The sequence below is a fragment of the Oncorhynchus masou genome, chromosome 13 (assembly GCF_036934945.1).
Source record: "Oncorhynchus masou masou isolate Uvic2021 chromosome 13, UVic_Omas_1.1, whole genome shotgun sequence".
Lineage (NCBI taxonomy): Eukaryota > Metazoa > Chordata > Actinopteri > Salmoniformes > Salmonidae > Oncorhynchus > Oncorhynchus masou.
Genome location: NC_088224.1, coordinates 82,771,362 through 82,792,085, shown reverse-complemented (window position 1 = coordinate 82,792,085; position 20,724 = coordinate 82,771,362). Strand labels below are relative to the sequence as shown.

Below are 20,724 nucleotides of genomic sequence, written 5' to 3'. Positions count from 1 at the left end.
ACACTTACGTATAAATGGCACATGGCGTAGACTTTTAACCAGAAGTAAGTGGCTCTCCTGCAAACAACAGACCTTCACCTGCAAATACACTGACTTTTACTGTGATTTGATCAAATGTCAAGTTATGTTTGTAATGTTTAGGCTACTCTGGTAAAGACAAAAGGCCCCTGTATCTCAATATGTTAGACGTGAAACAAGACTAATATTTAGTTAAGTAATTCATAACATTGCATTGTATTATACGGTTACATGTGTGAAATCACTATTAAGATGAGTGTAGGCCTACTGCACTTCTTAATGCAATTGTTAATTTATGTATTTTTAAATTACAGATTGATGCAAACCATACCTCATGACCTGCGCTGCAATGAGCTCCATGATAACCATCATCAAACAAAACAGCTCTTTTGTGCGTCCTCAATATGTTTTCATCAATGGCTTCCATGATATTCCTCATGACAAATTTTACTATATGTTCTTGTGCTTTTCCTATGTAGTTGCTGTTTGTGGGAACTCCATTGTAATGTTCATAATATTCACTCAACGCCATCTTCACATCCCAAAGTATATTGGCATTTTAAACTTAGCGGTAGCTGACTTAGGTGAGAGCAGTGCACTAATTCCTAACCTGATTATGACATTTATTTTTGATTCACAATACATCACCTATGAAGCATGTCTGGCCAATATGTTTTTTGTGTTCTTCTTTATTGCTTTGCAGTCTATGACCCTTGTTGTTCTGGCATGTGATAGGGTTGGTTCCATATGTGGCAGGTTAGCCTAGTGGTTAGAGCGTTGGACTAGTAACTGGAAGGTTGCAAGTTCAAACCCCGACCTGACAAGGTACAAATCTGTCATTCTCCCCCTGAACAGGCAGTTAACCCACTGTTCCTAGGCTGTCATTGAACATAAGAATTTGTTCTTAACTGACTTGCCTGGTTAAATAAAGGTAAAATATAAAAATGCTTGCCTCTGAGATACCACACTCTGCTCACTAGCATGTCTGTCATGGTTACAGGCATTTGGCTTGTCAATGTGGTCATTGTTGGTACAACCACGGTCCTGATCACTTGACTGTCTTACTGTAAAACCATAGTTATTGACAGTTATTTATGTGATCATGGGCCTTTGTACATAATGGCCTGAAATGACAATTCTGCCAATTTGCCATCATGGCAAAAGTGAATTCAGTTCTAGTCCTTCATGTTCGTTTTCATAGTCCTGTCTTATGTGTGTATTTTACTTGCCCTGTTTAGAATGACTACCTGGGAAGGCCGTCTGAAGGCTCTGAAGACTTGTATATCACACGTCTCATAGTAGCACTTTTCTTTATTCCATTTATATCTACATACATTGCTGCAGTGACCTTCTCTCTTCACCCCAATGCAAGGATTATCTGTTTGTCTCTTGCTTCAGCTATCCCTCTCATGCTCAATCCAGTCATTTATGTTTTGAATACTGAGGAAATCAGAGGATTTTTGAAGAAAATGGTCAAACAAAACACCTCTAGCATAATACCAGTAAATTGATCAGGTGCTGGTACTGTACATTTGTATGTGATGCTATTCATTCATATCTCTAGTGTTAATTGTACATGTTAGCATTCATCACTGTCATAACAGAGTTGTAAGGAATGACGCTAGAGAAGAGAAGCAGGTACGGGGAGTTGACATTTAAATAGGAACAGACATGCAAAGGGACAGGAACAGCATCAGAACTGGGAATTACAAAGACCGACGACAAACCATGCAGCAGCAGGGAACAGAGCTGACAAATATTGGGGAGGTAATAAACAGGGGATTGAGTGAGGCTAGGTGAGTCCAATATCGCTGATGCGCGTGACGAGGGAAGGCAGGTGTGCGTAAATGGTGGCAGGAGTGCGTAATGCCGGGCAACCTGGTGCCCTCGAGCGCCAGGGAGGAAGAGCAGGAGCAGGCATGACAAGAGTTGCATGTTATGTAACCAAAATAAATAAGTTAATCAGAAGCTGATAATGTATGCGTAGGATGTATGGTAATGTATGTTTAAATGTATGATAATGTATGTTTTAATGTACAATAATGTATGTTTTAATGTATGGTAATGTATGTTTTAATGTATGGTCATGTATGGTCATGTATGTTTTAATGTATGGTGATGTATGATAATGTATGTTTTGAATGTACAGCTCTGAAAACATATGGTCTTTCCAGGCTCCCACCTTATTGCAGTTTGATCTTGTCTACCAGAATAACTGGCCTTGTATCCTTAATTTATAATAATTGATCCTCACATAAAGTCGACACCCTCCCTATCACAAAGAGGTGGGAAAGAGACCTAGAGAACCTTGGTCTCACCATGGTATGGAACAACATTTCTTCATCTCAAAACCTTTCCCATCAGCTGGACATATTTCACTCCTGAGAGTAGATTTAAAATATAGATTGTAGATAATGATCAATGTTTCAAAATGCTCTTGTTCTGAAATAGGAAACTTTCTGAAAATGTTTTGGTGTTGTTTAAACTTGAAACTCCCCATCCCGGATCCGGGATCGTGAATAAAGCCTCAGGATCATTAGCATAACGCAAAGTTAACAATTTCTGAAAATCGCAAATAAAATGAAAATAATGCACCTACTCTCAAGCTTAGCCTTTTCTTAACAACACTGTCATCTCAGATTTTCAAAATATGCTTTTGAACCATAGCAATTCACTAATTTGTATAAGAGTATGCTAAGCTAGCTTAGCATTTTGAGTAGCATTTAGCACGCAACATTTTCACAAAAACCAGATAACCAAATAAATAAAATAATTTACCTTTGAAGAGCTTCGGATGTTTTCAATGAGGAGACTCTCAGTTACATAGCAAATGTCCAGTTTTTCCTGAAAGCATCTTTGTGTAGGAGAAATCGCTCTGTTTTGTACATCACATTTGGCTACCAAAACGAACCGAAAATTCAGTCACCAACAACGTCAAACTTTTTCCGAATTAACTCCATAATATCGACCGAAACATGGCAAACGTTGTTTGGAATCAATCCTCAAGGTGTTTTTTCACATATCTCTTCATTGATATATCGTTCAGTGGAAGCATGCTTTCTTCTCTGAATTCCATGGAAAAATACTTGCAGCTGAGTTTTGACGCACCAATTTCGATGCGCAGGACAATGGGCGGACACCTGGTAAATGTGGTCTCTTATGGTCAATCTTCCAATGATATGCCTACAAATACGTCACAATGCTGCAGACACCTTGGGGAAACGACAGAAAGGGCAGACTCATTCCTCTCGCATTCACAGCCATATAAGGAGACAATGGAAAACGGAGCCTCAAAAATCCTGCTCATTTCCTGGATGCCGTCTCATCTTGGTTTTGCCTGTAGCTCACGTTCTAGGGCACGCACAGAGAATATCTTTGCAGTTCTGGACATGGCAGAGTGTTTTCTTTCCAAAGCTACCAATTATATGCATAGTCGAGCATCTTTTTGTGACAAAATATTGCGCAAAAAAGGGGCACGTCTTTTTATCCAAAAATGATATAGCGCCCCCAGAGTTTCAAGACTGTGGATCACTTTGGAAGCATGTCTTTGACATTTTAGGAAAAATCCTAAATAAGATCCAATATGCTGTGTCCCAAACGTATAACTTTTTATTTTATTTGTATTTATTTATGTCACCTTTATTTAACCAGGTAGGCAAGTTGAGAACACCTTTATTTAACCAGGTAGGCTAGTTGAGAACACCTTTATTTAACCAGGTAGGCTAGTTGAGAACACCTTTATTTAACCAGGGAGGCAAGTTGAGAACACCTTTATTTAACCAGGTAGGCAAGTTGAGAACACCTTTATTTAACCAGGTAGGCTAGTTGAGAACACCTTTATTTAACCAGGTAGGCAAGTTGAGAACACCTTTATTTAACCAGGTAGGCAAGTTGAGAACACCTTTATTTAACCGGGTAGGCTAGTTGAGAACACCTTTATTTAACCAGGTAGGCTAGTTGAGAACACCTTTATTTAACCAGGTAGGCTAGTTGAGAACACCTTTATTTAACCAGGTAGGCTAGTTGAGAACACCTTTATTTAACCAGGTAGGCTAGTTGAGAACACCTTTATTTAACCAGTTAGGCAAGTTAAGAACACCTTTATTTAACCAGGTAGGCAAGTTGAGAACACCTTTATTTAACCTAAGTGTTTGTAGTTGTCCACGTATTCTAAGTCAGAGCCGTCCAGAGTAGTGAGGTAGGCAAGTTGAGAACAAGTTCGCATTTACAATTGCGAACTGGCCAAGATAAAGCAAAGCAGTTCGACACATACAACGACACAGACTTACACATGGAGTAAAATAAACATACAGTCAATAATACAGTATAGACAAGTCTATATACGATGTGAGCAAATGAGGGGAGATAAGGGAGGTAAAGGCAAAAAAAGGCCATGGTGGCAAAGTAAATACAATATAGCTATCACGTTCTGACCTTTATTTCCTTTGTTTTGTCATTATTTAGTATGGTCAGGGCGTGAGTTGGGCTGGGTAGTCTATGTTTGTTTTTCTATGATTTGGGTATTTCTATGTTTTGGCCTAGTATGGTTCTCAATCAGAGGCAGGTGTCATTAGTTGTCTCTGATTGAGAATCATACTTAGGTAGCCTGGGTTTCACTGTGTGTTTGTGGGTGATTGTTCCTGTCTCTGTGTTTGCACCAGATAGGGCTGTTTTGGGTTTTCACGTTTCTTGTTTTTGTTAGTTTGTTCATGTGAAGTGCTTTATTAAACATGAATCAAAATAACCACGCTGCTCTTTGGTCCGCCTCTCCTTCAAGTCAAGAAAACCGTTACAATAGCAAGTTTAACACTGGAATGGAAGATTTGCAATGGAAGAATCTGCAAAGTAGAAATAAAAATAATGGGGTGCAAAGGAGCAAAATAAATAAATAAAATAAATGCAGTAGGGAAAGATGTAGCTGTTTAGGCTAAATTATAGGTGGCCTATGTGCAGGTGCAGTAATCTGTGAGCTGCTCTGACAGTTGGTGCTTAAAGCTAGTGAGGGAGATAAGTGTTTCCAGTTTCAGAGATGTTTGTAGTTCGTTCCAGTCATTGGCAGCAGAGAACTGGAAGGAGAGGTGGCCAAAGAAAGAATTGGTTTTGGGGGTGACTAGAGAGATATACCTGCTGGAGCGTGTGCTACAGGTGGGAAATGCTATGGTGACCAGCAGTGAGGAGCTGAGATAAGGGGGGACTTTACCTAGCAGGGTCTTGTAGATGACATGGAGCCAGTGGGTTTGGCAAAGAGTATGAAGCGAGGGCCAGCCAACGAGAGCGTACAGGTCGCAGTGGTGGGTAGTATATGGGGCTTTGGTGACAAAACGGATGGCACTGTGACAGACTGCATCCAATTTATTGAGTAGGGTATTGGAGGCTATTTTGTAAATGACATCGCCAAAGTCGAGGATTGGTATGATGGTCAGTTTTACAAGGGTATGTTTGGCAGCATGAGTGAAGGATGCTTTGTTGCGAAATAGGAAGCCAATTCTAGATTTAACTTTGGATTGGAGATGTTTGATATGGGTCTGGAAGGAGAGTTTATAGTCTAACCAGACACCTAAGTGTTTGTAGTTGTCCACGTATTCTAAGTCAGAGCCGTCCAGAGTAGTGATGTTGGACAGGCGGGCAGGTGCAGGTAGCGATCGGAACTACACTACTCCTTATAATAGCGTAACTACACTGCTCCTTGTAATAGTTATGTTTATTCACCACAATACAAGAACTGCCACATTATTTTTGTTAGATCCTTAAATAGATTTATGCCTCGTTTTGTCTCTTTAATTTAGATATTTGTCCCTCTGCGTACTGCTTGTATGAACTGCTTGCTTAAACTGAATAAATAAAAAACAAAAATACTCACAACAATGCTTACAATGATTATACATGTTTTTAAATATGTATTTTTTTATTAAAGGTTATCCTTATTCAAGAAATGTGTTATAAAAACAATTTTACCTGTGAAAAGAGCCCGACACTATGGTCTGCCAGTGAATGTGTTTTAGTGTCATCTAGTGGAACTAATTAATATATGCTATTTAATTGAATTAGAGTTGAACTCTTTCAACATAAATACTGTATATCCACATACTTTGCATTTAAACTTGACTCTTTATACCATAAATTTATGTGATCACTATATGTGACATACCAACATCTCTGAAATGTACACAAAAAATATTTGAAATTAGAAGAATTGCATTTTATTTACCATATGTTACATATATTACCTTCAAATACTGTGTTCAGCATAAATAGCTTTGTTGCAAATATCTTAAAGAGTTAGTGTGTATTAAACAGTATCAACAGAAAAATGCTGAAATTAAGTAGATACAAAGGGGAAGGTTGCTTAGGAAACAGTTCTTAAATCTTGAGTTCTTGCTGCAGAATTGAACCCAAACTAAAGATCTGAAAACATAAGATCAGTAACACCATGTAAGGTCTCATTTGTGAGGAGTAGCTTTTGTCTTTACATACAGTTCGATGATTTCCGCTTGCAGCTCCTCTGTCTTTAGGCTGTAGTTGATAGGGTTGAGCATGGATGGCAGCCACAGTGAGGATGGCAGGGTGACAGACACAGTGAGGATGGCAGGATGGCAGACACAGTGAGGATGGCAGACACAGTGAGGATGGCAGACACAGTAAGGATGGCAGGATGACAGACACAGTGAGGATGGCAGGATGGCAGACAGGATGGCAGGATGGCGGACACAGTGAGGATGGCAGGATGGCAGACACAGTGAGGATGGCAGGGTGACAGACACAGTGAGGATGGCAGGATGGCAGCCACAGGGAGGATGGCAGACACAGTGAGGATGGCAGCCACAGTGAGGATGGCAGACACAGTGATGATGGCAGGATGGCAGACACAGTGAGGATGGCAGACACAGTGAGGATGGCAGACACAGTAAGGATGGCAGGATGACAGACACAGTGAGGATGGCAGGATGGCAGACAGGATGGCAGGATGGCGGACACAGTGAGGATGGCAGGATGGCAGACACAGTGAGAATGGCAGACACAGTGAGGATGGCAGACACAGTGAGGATGGCAGGATGACAGACACAGTGAGGATGGCAGGATGGCAGACAGGATGGCAGGATGGCAGTCAGGATGGCAGTCAGGATGGCAGGATGGCAGACAGGATGGCAGGATGGCAGACACAGTGAGGATGGCAGGATGGCAGACACAGTGAGGATGGCAGACACAGTGAGGATGGCAGACACAGTGAGGATGGCAGGATGGCAGACAGGATGGCAGGATGGCAGACAGGATGGCAGGATGGCGGACACAGTGAGGATAGCAGGATGGCAGACACAGTGAGGATGGCAGGATGGCAGACACAGTGAGGATGGCAGACACAGTGAGGATGGCAGACACAGTGAGGATGGCAGGATGGCAGACAGGATGGCAGGATGGCAGACAGGATGGCAGGATGGCAGACACAGTGAGGATAGCAGGATGTCGGACACAGTGAGGATGGCAGACACAGTGAGGATGGCAGACACAGTGAGGATGGCAGGATGACAGACACAGTGAGGATGGCAGGGTGACGGACACAGTGAGGATGGCAGGATGACAGACACAGAGAGGATGGCAGGGTGACGGACACAGTGAGGATGGCAGGGTGACGGACACAGTGAGGGTGGCAGGATGGCAGACAGGATGGCAGGATGGCGGACAAAGTGAGGATGGCGGACACAGTGAGGATGGCAGGGTGGCAGACACAGTAAGGATGGCAGACACAGTGAGGATGGCAGGATGGCAGACACAGTGTGGATGGCAGACACAGTGAGGATGGCAGACACAGTGAGGATGGCAGACACAGTGAGGATGGCAGACACAGTGAGGATGGCAGGATGACAGACACAGTGAGGATGGCAGACAGGATGGCAGGATGGCGGACACAGTGAGGATGGCAGGATGGCAGACACAGTGAGGATGGCAGACACAGTGAGGATGGCAGACACAGTGAGGATGGCAGACACAGTGAGGATGGCAGGATGACAGACACAGTGAGGATGGCAGGATGGCAGACAGGATGGCAGGATGGCAGTCAGGATGGCAGGATGGCGGACACAGTGAGGATGGCAGACACAGTGAGGATGGCAGACACAGTGAGGATGGCAGACACAGTGAGGATGGCAGGATGGCAGACAGGATGGCAGGATGGCGGACACAGTGAGGATGGCAGGATGGCAGCCACAGTGAGGATGGCAGCCACAGTGAGGATGGCAGACACAGTGAGGATGGCAGACACAGTGAGGATGGCAGGATGACAGACACAGTGAGGATGGCCGGATGGCAGACAGGATGGCAGGATGGCGGACACAGTGAGGATGGCAGGATGGCAGACACAGTGAGGATGGCAGACACAGTGAGGATGGCAGACACAGTGAGGATGGCAGACACAGTGAGGATGGCAGACACAGTGAGGATGGCAGGATGACAGACACAGTGAGGATGGCCGGATGGCAGACAGGATGGCAGGATGGCGGACACAGTGAGGATGGAAGGATGGCAGACACAGTGAGGATGGCAGACACAGTGAGGATGGCAGACACAGTGAGGATGGCAGGATGGCAGACAGGATGGCAGGATGGCAGGATGGCAGACAGGATGGCAGGATGGCAGACACAGTGAGGATAGCAGGATGTCGGACACAGTGAGGATGGCAGACACAGTGAGGATGGCAGACACAGTGAGGATGGCAGGATGACAGACACAGTGAGGATGGCAGGGTGACGGACACATTGAGGATGGCAGGATGACAGACACAGTGAGGATGGCAGGGTGACGGACACAGTGAGGATGGCAGGGTGACGGACACAGTGAGGGTGGCAGGATGGCAGACAGGATGGCAGGATGGCGGACACAGTGAGGATGGCAGACACAGGATGAGTGAGGATGGCAGACACAGTGAGGATGGCAGACACAGTGAGGATGGCAGGATGAGGATGACACGGTGAGGATGGCAGGATGGCAGACAGGATGGCAGGATGGCGGACACAGTGAGGATGGCAGGATGGCAGACACAGTGAGGATGGCAGCCACAGTGAGGATGGCAGACACAGTGAGGATGGCAGACACAGTGAGGATGGCAGGATGACAGACACAGTGAGGATGGCAGGATGGCAGACAGGCTGGCAGGATGGCAGACACAGTGAGGATGGCAGGATGGCAGACACAGTGAGGATGGCAGACACAGTGAGGATGGCAGACACAGTGAGGATGGCAGGACACAGTGAGGATGGCAGGATGGCAGACAGGATGGCAGGATGGCAGGACAGACAGGATGGCAGACAGGATAGCAGGATGTCGGACACAATGAGGGTGGCAGACACAGTGAGGATGGCAGACACAGTGAGGATGGCAGGATGACAGACACAGTGAGGATGGCAGGGTGACGGACACAGTGAGGATGGCAGGATGACAGACACAGTGAGGATGGCAGGGTGACGGACACAGTGAGGATGGCAGGATGGCAGACAGGATGGCAGGATGGCGGACACAGTGAGGATGGCGGACACAGTGAGGATGGCAGGGTGGCAGACACAGTAAGGATGGCAGACACAGTGAGGATGGCAGAATGGCAGACACAGTGTGGATGGCAGACACAGTGAGGATGGCAGACACAGTGAGGATGGCAGACACAGTGAGGATGGCAGGATGACAGACACAGTGAGGATGGCAGGATGGCAGACAGGATGGCAGGATGGCGGACACAGTGAGGATGGCAGGATGGCAGACACAGTGAGGATGGCAGACACAGTGAGGATGGCAGACACAGTGAGGATGGCAGACACAGTGAGGATGGCAGGATGACAGACACAGTGAGGATGGCAGGATGGCAGACAGGATGGCAGGATGGCGGACACAGTGAGGATGGCAGGATGGCAGACACTGTGAGGATGGCAGACACAGTGAGGATGGCAGGATGGCAGACAGGATGGCAGGATGGCAGACAGGATGGCAGGATGGCGGACACAGTGAGGATGGCAGGATGTCGGACACAGTGAGGATGGCAGACACAGTGAGGATGGCAGACACAGTGAGGTTGGCAGTATGACAGACACAGTGAGGATGGCAGGGTGACGGACACAGTGAGGATGGCAGGATGACAGACACAGTGAGGATGGCAGGATGGCAGACACAGTGAGGATGGCAGGATGGCAGACAAGATGGCAGGGTGGCAGACACAGTGAGGATGGCTGTGTGGCAGACACAGTGAGGATGGCAGGATGGCAGGATGGCGGACACAGTGAGGATGGCAGGATGGCGGACACAGTGAGGATGGCAGGATGGCGGACACAGTGAGGATGGCAGGATGGCAGCCACAGTGAGGATGGCAGGATGCCAGGATGGCAGGATGGCAGACACAGTGAGGATGGCAGGATGGCGGACACAGTGAGAATGGTAGGGTGGCAGACACAGTGAGGATGGCAGACAGTGAGGATGGCAGGATGACAGACAGGATGGCAGGATGGCAGAGGCAGTGAGGATGGCAAGGTGGCAGACTGAGGATGGCAGGATGGCAGACACAGTGAGGATGGCAGCCACAGTGAGAATGGCAGCCACAGTGAGGATGGCAGACACAGGGAGGATGGCAGACACAGTGAGGATGGCAGGGTGACAGACACAGTGAGGTTTGCAGGATGGCAGACACAGTGAGGATGGCAGGATGACAGACACAGTGAGGATGGCAGGATGGCAGACACAGTGAGGGTGGCAGGGTGGCAGACACAGTGAGGGTGGCAGGGTGGCAGACACAGTGAGGATGGCATGATGGCAGACACAGTGAGGATGGCAGGATGGCAGACACAGTGAGGATGGCAGACACAGTGTGGATGGCAGACACAGTGAGGATGGCAGCCACAGTGAGGATGGCAGCCACAGTGAGGATGGCAGACACAGTGAGGATGGCAGACACAGTGAGGATGGCAGACACAGTGAGGATGGCAGACACAGTGAGGATGGCAGGGTGACAGACACAGTGAGGATGGCATGATGGCAGACACAGTGAGGATGGCAGACACAGTGAGGATGGCAGAAACAGTGAGGATGGCAGACAAAGTGAGGATAGCAGGATGGTAGACACAGTAAGGATGGCAGACACAGTAAGGATGGCAGACACATTGAGGATGGCAGACACAGTGAGGATGGCAGGATGACAGACACAGTGAGGATAGCAGGATGACAGACACAGTGAGGATGGCAGGATGGCAGACACAGTAAGGATGGCAGACACAGTGAGGATTGCAGAAACAGTGAGGATGTCAGGATGACAGACACAGTGAGGATGGCAGACACAGTGAGGATGGCAGACACAGTAAGGATGGCAGGATGGCAGACACAGTAAGGATGGCAGACACAGTGAGGATTGCAGAAATAGTGAGGATGTCAGGATGGCAGTCACAGTGAGGATAGCAGGATGACAGACACAGTAAGGATGGCAGACACAGTGAGGATAGCAGAAATAGTGAGGATGTCAGGATGGCAGTCACAGTGAGGATGGCAGGATGACAGACACAGTGAGGATGACAGACACAGTGAGGATGGCAGGATGGCAGACACAGTGAGGATGGCAGGATGACAGACACAGTGAGGATGGCAGACACAGTGAGGATAGCAGAAACAGTGAGGATGTCAGGATGGCAGTCACAGTGAGGATGGCAGGATGACAGACACAGTGAGGATGGCAGCCAGGAGTTCTGAGGACTGCACCAAGTGCAAGTTACCTAGGAGGGAAGGGTGTGACAGTAATGCTAGTACGTACTCGGACCCAGGCACAGAGAAACACAGCAAGCAGAAGTAAGGGTAAATCCAGAACTTTTACTAAGGTCTTTACAGAAAACAAAGCAATAACACACGAGTACACTAAACAAACATGAGCCCTAAGCAAAGATGCAGGCAAACAGAGGAACCTAAATTACAAGGCAACCAGGTGAACTGAGAGGGTAATCAAACACAGGTGAAACCAGTAAGAATTAGATCAGGGTAAACTGGAAACTAGAAAACAAGATAAGGGTGCCCTCCAGCGGTAACAACACTCCCCAAGGAAATCGGAGCTTCTTGCGGTCAAACTGACTTTGGAGGAGTGGCGGCACTGGTTGGAGAGTTCGGAACATCCCTTTACGGTTTGGACTTACCACAAGAACCTGGCCTACATCCAGGAGGCTAAACCCCTCAGTCCCTGACAGGCTCCTTGGGCTCTCTTCTTCACTCCGTTCAGCTTCACGTCATCTTACCTTCCTGGGTTTAAGAACGTGAAGCCGGATGCTCTTTCTCGCCAGTTCCCCAGCTCCAGTGAAGATCGGCCACTTGGAACCATCATTTTCAGGTCGCTCATCCTCGCACCGGTGTCCTGGGGTATAGAGACTGTAGTGAGGGAGGCGCAAGGTAGGGAGGCAGTTCCAGACGGCTGTCCACCAAACAGACTTTTTGTCCCTCTTGGGGCACTGTCCAAGGTATTTCTTCCAAGGTACGTCTCACCTCTCATCAGGGAGGGCTCGGAATTCTAGAGTTTCTGAGGAGGAGGTTTTGGTGGCCCTCAGCGGAGGTGGACACTCGTACCTTTGTGGCTGCTTGTCCGACATGTGCCCCGAACAAAACTCCTCGTCAGCAGCCTCTGGGGCTTCTTCATCCGCTGTCAACACCTTCTCGACCCTGGTCTCATCTCTCTATGGATTTCATCACGGGTCTTCCATCCTCAGCAGGCCACACTAACATCCTGGTCATTGTGGACCGTTTTCCCAAGGTGGCTGTCACGTCCTGACCTTTGTTCCTTTTTTATGTCTGTTTTAGTTTGGCATTCAATGTTTTTGTTCTAGGTTTTGTATTTCTGCTTTTGGCCCGGTATGGTTCACAATCAGAGGCAGCTGTCAATCGTTGTCTCTGATTGAGAACCATACTTAGGTAGCCTGTGTTCCCACTATGATTTGGGGGTAGTTGTTTTCTGTTTAGTGTGTATTCACCTGACAGAACTGTTTTGTTTCTTCCATTCGCCTTGTTATTTTTTATTTTTTGTGTTCAGTATAATAAATTAACATGGACACTTAACACGCTGCATATTGGTCCGATCCTTCCTGCTCCTCCTCAGACGACGAAGAGATCCGTTACAGAAATACCCACCACAACCGGACCAAGCAGCGTGGTAACCAGGAGCAGAGGGTTCTGGACTCCTGGACTTGGGGAGGAGATTTTGGTTGGGAGGGGACTCTGGGCTCAGGCTGGGGAATATCGCCTCCCGGGGAAGAGCTGGAGGCAGCTAAAGCCGAGTGGCGGCGTTATGAGGAGTTAGCATGGCAGTGCAACAGGGACGAGAGGCAGTGAGGCACACGGGGAGTGTGGCTAGGCCAGGTGGGAGACCTGAGCCAACTCCCCGTGCTTACCACGGCGAGAGGTGGACCGGGCAGGCACCGTGTTATGCCGTGAGGTGCACGGTGTCCCCAGTGCGCAGGCATAGCCCGGTGCGCTACATCGCCGCTCCTCGTATTGGTCGAGCTAGAGTGGGCATCGAGCCAGGAGCAATAAAGCCGACTCAGCGCATCTGGTCTTCAGTTCGTCTCCTCGGCCCGGGTTATAAGGCACCAGCCCTACGCATGGTGTCCCCGGTTCGCCAGCACAGCCCAGTGCGGTCTTTTCCACCCCGCCGCACTTGCCGGGCTGGGGGAGTATCCAGCCAGGACAGGTTGTGCAGGCTCGGTGCTCGAGACCTCCAGTGCGCCTCAACGGTCCGGTCCATCCGGTGCCTCCTCCACGCACCAGGCCTCCTGTGGCAGCCCCATGCACCAGGCTGTCTTTCCGTCTCCTCCCTCCGGGTGCTCCCGCCTGTCCTGCGCTTCCAGAGTCTCCCTCCTGTCCAGCGCTTCCAGAGTCTCCCTCCTTTCCAGCGATTCTAGACTGCCAGAGCCGCCCGTCAGTCAGGAGCTGCCAGAGCCGCCCGTCAGTCAGGAGCTGCCAGAGCCGCCCGTCAGTCAGGAGCTACCAGAGCCGCCCGTCAGTCAGGAGCTGCCAGAGCCGCCCGTCAGTCAGGACCTGCCAGAGCCGCCCTTCACTCCGGCGCTGCCGGAGTCACCCTTCACGCCGGCGCTGCCGGAGTCACCCGCCTGTCCGGCGCAGCCGGAATCTCCCGTCTATTCTGGGCCCGCTGCAAGGGTAACCAGTCCGAGGTTGGCTGCGAGGGTCGCAGCTCCAAAGGTGCCGCTTAAGTGGGACAAGACTATGGTGGAGTGGGGTCCACCCAGACCCTCCCCAATGGGGTTAGGTTTTGCGGCCGGAGTCTGCACCTTTGGGGGGGGGGGGAGTACTGTCACGTCCTGACCTTAGTTCCTTTTTTATGTCTCTGTTTTAGTTTGGTCAGGGCGTGAGTTGGGGTGGGCATTCAATGTTTTTGTTCCAGGTTTTGTATTTCTGCTTTTGGCCTGGTATGGTTCCCAATCAGAGGCAGCTGTCAATCGTTGTCTCTGATTGAGAACCATACTTAAAGTAGGGAGTGCAAGTATTTGATACACTGCCGATTTTGCAGGATTTCCTACTTACAAAGCATGTAGAGGTCTGTAATTTATACCATAGGTACACTTCAACTGTGAGAGACGGAATATAAAACAAAAATCCGGAAAATCACATTTTATGATTTTTAAGTAATTAATTTGCATTTTATTGCATGACATAAGTATTTGATCACCTACCAATCAGTAAGAATTCCGTCTCTCATAGACCTGTTCGTTTTTCTTTAAGAAGCCCTTCTGTTCTCCACTCATTACCTGTATTAACTGCATCTGTTTGAACTCGTTACCTGTATAACAGACACCTGTCCACACACTCAATCAAACAGATTCCAACCTCTCCACAATGGCCAAGACCAAAGAGCTGGGTAAGGACATCAGGGTTAAATTGTAGACTTGCACAAGGCTGGGATGGGCTAGAGGACAATAGGCAAGCAGCTTGGTGAGAAGGCAACAACTTTTGGCGCAATTATTAGAAAATGGAAGAAGTTCAAGATGACGGTCAATCATCCTCGGTCTGGGGCTCCATGCAAGATCTCACCTCATGGGGCATCAATGATCATGAGGAAGGTGAGGGATCAGCCCAGAACTACACGGCAGGACCTGGTCAATGACCTGAAGAGAGCTGGGACCACAGTCTCAAAGAATACCATTAGTAACACACTACGCCGTCATGGATTAAAATCCTGCAGCGCACGCAAGGTCCTCCTGCTCAAGCCAGCGCATGTCCAGGCCCGTCTGAAGTTTGCCAATGACCATCTGGGTGATCCAGAGGAGGAATGGGAGAAGGTTGTGTGCTCTGATAAGACAAAATAGAGCTTTTTGGTCTAAACTCCACTCGCCGTGTTTGGAGGAAGAAGAAGGATGAGTACAACCCCAAGAACACCATCCCAACCATGAAGCATGGAGGTGGAAACATCATTCTTTGGGGAAGCTTTTCTGCAAAGGGGACAGGACGACTGCACCGTATTGAGGGGAGGTTGGATGGGGCCAGGTATCGCGTAATCTTGGCCAACAACCTCCTTCCCCCAGTAAGAGCATTGAAGATGGGTCGTGGCTGGGTCTTCCAGCATGACAACGACCGGAAACCCACAGCCAGGGCAACTAAGGAGTGGCTCCGTAAGAAGCATCTCAAGGTCCTGGAGTGGCCTAGCCAGTCTCCAGACCTGAACCCAATCGAAAATATTTGGAGGGAGCTGAAAGTCCATATTGCCCAGCGACAGCCCCGAAACCTGAAGGATCTGGAGAAGGTCTGTATGGAGGAGTGGGCCAAAGTCCCTGCTGCAGTTTGTGCAAACCTGGTCAAGAACTACAGGAAACGTATGATCTCTGTAATTGCAAAGAAAGGTTTCTGTACCAAATATTAAGTTCTGCTTTTCTGATGTATCGAATACTTATGTCATGCAATAAAAGCAAATTAATTACTTAAAAATCATACAATGTGATTTTCTGTATTTTTGTTTTATATTCCGTCTGTCACAGTTGAAGTGTACCTATGATAAAAATTACAGACCTCTACATGCTTTGTAAGTAGGAAAACCTGCAAAATCGGCAGTGTATCAAATACTTGTTCTCCCCACTGTAGGTAGCCTGTGTTCCCACTATGATTTGTGTGTAGTTGTTTTCTGTTTAGTGTATGTCACCTTACAAAACTGTTTCGTTTTTTCCGTTTTTTCCGTTCCGTTGTTTAGTTTTTTGTTTTCAGTCTAATAAATTACCATGGACACTTACCACGCTGCATATTGGTCCGATCCTTCCTACTCCTCCTCAGACAACGAAGAGATCCGTTACAGTGGCACATTTCATTCCGCTGCCTAAGCGTCCATCTGCCCGTGAGATTGCTCAGCTTGTCATTCAGCATCTTTTCCACTGTCACAGACTTCCTCTGGACATCGTCTCTGACCGGGGTCCCCAGTTTGATTGATAATATCAACAGTAAAATTAACATATCCCGTAAAAATAAGAAGGAAATTGTGCACTGTGACATGATATACACTCTTTTCTTTACTGCATCATTCACATGTACCTACAACGGGGTAACTCAGATGTGCGGCAGGTAGCCCAGTGGTTAAGAATGTTGGGCCAGTAACTGAAAGGTTGCTGGGTTGAATCCCCGAGCCGACCAGGTGAAAGATCTGTTGATGTGCCCTTGAGCACGGCACTTAACCCATTTTTTTCTGCATAAGATTGACTGCTAAATGGCTAAATTACAGAACAACACATAAACACTTGAGGCAAATTTGCTACACTTAGGGATCATACAGTGTATATCAGGTATAAAAGGTGTGGCGATAAACACATAACACATAAGCATTTTGCTGAACCACCACCACAGCATAGGTGAAGATAATGAAGGGCCGCGGGCCTAACAGGACAACCAGAGACTTAGCTGTCGCTAGTTTCCTGTTGAAGCTGGCCAGTCTGTATACAGGGCTGTGTTCACAGCAAGAGCTATGCACCACCCTGGAGGCACAGTAAGGCAGACTAGAGGCCAGGGCAACAGGGGAGACCTCCAAAAGGAAGGCCAGGGTCCAGATCCCTACCAGGATTAGCAGCAACCTCAGGTTGGTGTTGATGGTGAGGTAACGCAGAGGGAAACAGATGGCTATCACACGGTCGTATGCTAGGAGAGCCAGGAAAAAGGAATCAATATCACCCAAAAAATTAGTGAAGAACATCTGAGAAAAACACATCCCAATGGAGACATAGTTCAGATTGAACACAAATACAGGCACCATCTGGGGGATGATAACAGTGTTCAAAGAGATGTCTACTATTGTTAAATTGCACACTGCAACATCTTTGGGATTTGGTAGGCTTGTGTTTATAATGAAGACTGCTAACAGAGAAAAGTTACCCATTAGAGTGACGATGTATATTATAGATGTAGCTTAGATGAGGTCGTTCTTATTGCCCAGTGTGTAGAAGGCTGTAATATAGAATCCATCATCTGTTGATTCCAGTCCATTGTAAAGGAGCACAGAAAAACCCATGTGAGGGGACGCTGTGTGTCTAGAAGAGAAAATGTACAGATTAATGAGTTATTATGTTTTTTTAATCCATAAATTATCCGAAGATATAAAATTAAGTTCTAAACCAAACATTGACCAAGGCAAGACAATCTTTCTGGTCATTTAATACCTCCCTGACAACATTTTACAATAATACTGAACACCCACTGTACCAACGTCAATAATACTGAACACCCACTGTACCAACATCAATAATACTGAACACCCACTCTACCAACATCAATAATACTGAACACCCACTGTACCAACGTCAATAATACTGAACACCCACTGTACCAACATCAATAATACTGAACACCCACTGTACCAACATCAATAATACTGAACACCCACTGTACCAACGTCAATAATACTGAACACCCACTGTACCAACGTCAATAATACTGAACACCCACTGTACCAACGTCAATAATACTGAACACCCACTGTACCAACGTCAATAATACTGAACACCCACTGTACCAACATCAATAATACTCAACACCCACTGTACCAACGTCAATAATACTGAACACCCACTGTACCAATGTCAATAATACTGAACACCCACTGTACCAACATCAATAATACTGAACACCCACTGTACCAATGTTAATAATACTGAACACCCACTGTACCAACGTCAATAATACTGAACACCCACTGTACCAACTTACTGAACACCCACTGTACCAACGTCAATAATACTGAACACCCACTGTACCAACATCAATAATACTGAACACCCACTGTACCAATGTCAATAATACTGAACACCCACTGTACCAACGTCAATAATACTGAACACCCACTGTACCAACATCAATAATACTGAACACCCACTGTACCAATGTTAATAATACTGAACACCCACTGTACCAACGTCAATAATACTGAACACCCACTGTACCAACTTACTGAACACCCACTGTACCAACGTCAATAATACTGAACACCCACTGTACCAACATCAATAATACTGAACACCCACTGTACCAATGTCAATAATACTGAACACCCACTGTACCAACGTCAATAATACTGAACACCCACTCTACCAACGTCAATAATACTGAACACCAACTGTACCAACGTCAATAATACTGAACACCCACTGTACCAACGTTAATAATACTGAACACCCACTGTACCAACATCAATAATACTGAACACCCACTGTACCAATGTCAATAATACTGAACACCCACTGTACCAACGTCAATAATACTGAACACCCACTCTACCAACGTCAATAATACTGAACACCCACTGTACCAACATCAATAATACTGAACACCCACTGTACCAATGTCAATAATACTGAACACCCACTGTACCAACGTCAATAATACTGAACACCCACTGTACCAACATCAATAATACTGAACACCCACTGTACCAATGTCAATAATACTGAACACCCACTGTACCAACGTCAATAATACTGAACACCCACTCTACCAACGTCAATAATACTGAACACCCACTGTACCAACGTCAATAATACTGAACACCCACTGTACCAACGTTAATAATACTGAACACCCACTGTACCAACATCAATAATACTGAACACCCACTGTACCAATGTCAATAATACTGAACACCCACTCTACCAACGTCAATAATACTGAACACCAATTGCAACTCTGCTTTTAAAAATGTTTTGTAAGCAGTCTGTCGTTTTGGTTTAATTAAAGTGAGAGAAAAAAGCACATATGTATGTATTAACAACTCATTAAATGTAACATTGTTAATAGATCTACGGACCTAATTATCGCCATCGTATTTTATCATATCAGGGCCTAATTATCTCTTTTGACAAATGTTTACGCTCATTAGCCTCTCTGTTAAATTATGACAACAAAAACCAAGGATAATATAGCGGAAACCACTCAGTTCTGCCTCCAGGGTCAGTGCTACAGGCCAGTGCTATCCCAATATCTTTTGACAAAGGCCTTGCAGTAGTTGTGCCCACATGGGATGGACACTGGCTCAGTGAACAGACAGATAGAACATTGGAACTGCTGGAGGAAGCCATAGCTGGAAACAGACCAAAGACAATATGATTTATGATAGTCACTCTGGTGGTCAGTGTTGATAGATTTGAAAGAGACCACTGTCTGGTTCATTCATTTGAGTCGTACAACATTTATTTACTTGTCTCAAAGAAAAGAAAATATTTCAAATAGCAATCTGTTAATTACCAAAAAAATCCATAGTCGATCAACTTGTCTCATGAGTCAGAAACATTTCCTCAACACATACTTTTAAGTTGATTAAACATTCCCCCAACTTGTACCATTTAGTCAGAACAAAGTTTGGCCAACTCAAAATTTGAATTTCATTCAACACTTTGCCAAAAAAAGGTGGGTCAATTCAAAAAGGCTGTTGAACTAGTTTTTTTTTTAGGTGGCCCAACTCAAAACTGGTACAGTGTGACCAAAGCCATGCCAGCTGAGGTGACCCCAGCTGAGGTGACCCCATCTGTAGTTGGTCAAATATTGCCACTCTTTCACAGATGACTGACACAATAACCTGAGGCTCTTGCTGTCAGACGTTCCATAGAGGTCCATTACCAAGGCTAGGTAGGGAGGTAGAGGGACCCAGGAGAGGAGCATGTGTGTCGCACCCTTCCTATCAACTCTGCTGTAAACAAAGCAGTCATTAACCTAATGAGCAAAGTTTCAAAGAAAGTAAACATTGTGGTTGCTACAGTATACACATGGTTGGTAAGTGTACTCTTCAATAACAAGGCCTAAGGTGAGGAGAGACCCTCCAATGACACGTGTTCACAGAGGCAGCCTATGAGGTGAAGGTTATGATGACACCACTGTGTCATAATTCCATTGGGTGCTTTGTCGTAGCAACATCTCTAAGCTTCATTTCAGTTGTAACAGAGACAGATAGAGAGGACCTCACACTACCGAGCTCATTACAGAAATGTATCCACTTATATGTACAGATGCATTTTATTTTCTGTTCAGGCACTGTAGAAGAGGACAATACTACACATTTGTTGTCTATGGTATACACAGCACACTGAATAAATCCTTATAGGAGTCAACTAACTAAGAATGAATGTTCATTCCTATCAGGTGTCGGCTGTCAAGTCAACAAAACACCTTTTTAACAGAGCTTGTTAACTGTAATCTGCACATGATCAAGCTCCAAATCATGTTGTGGACCTC

General features: G+C 46.4%; 2 pseudogenes; one reads left to right on the top strand and one right to left on the bottom strand.

Moving 5' to 3' along the window:
• Nucleotides 1-367: 367 nt before the first annotated feature.
• On the top strand, nt 368-1,529 carry LOC135553451 (olfactory receptor 52E8-like; annotated as a pseudogene).
• Nucleotides 1,530-16,792: 15,263 nt separating this feature from the next.
• LOC135553450 (olfactory receptor 10A6-like) lies at nt 16,793-17,515 on the bottom strand (annotated as a pseudogene).
• Between the last annotated feature and the right edge of the window lie 3,209 nt (nt 17,516-20,724).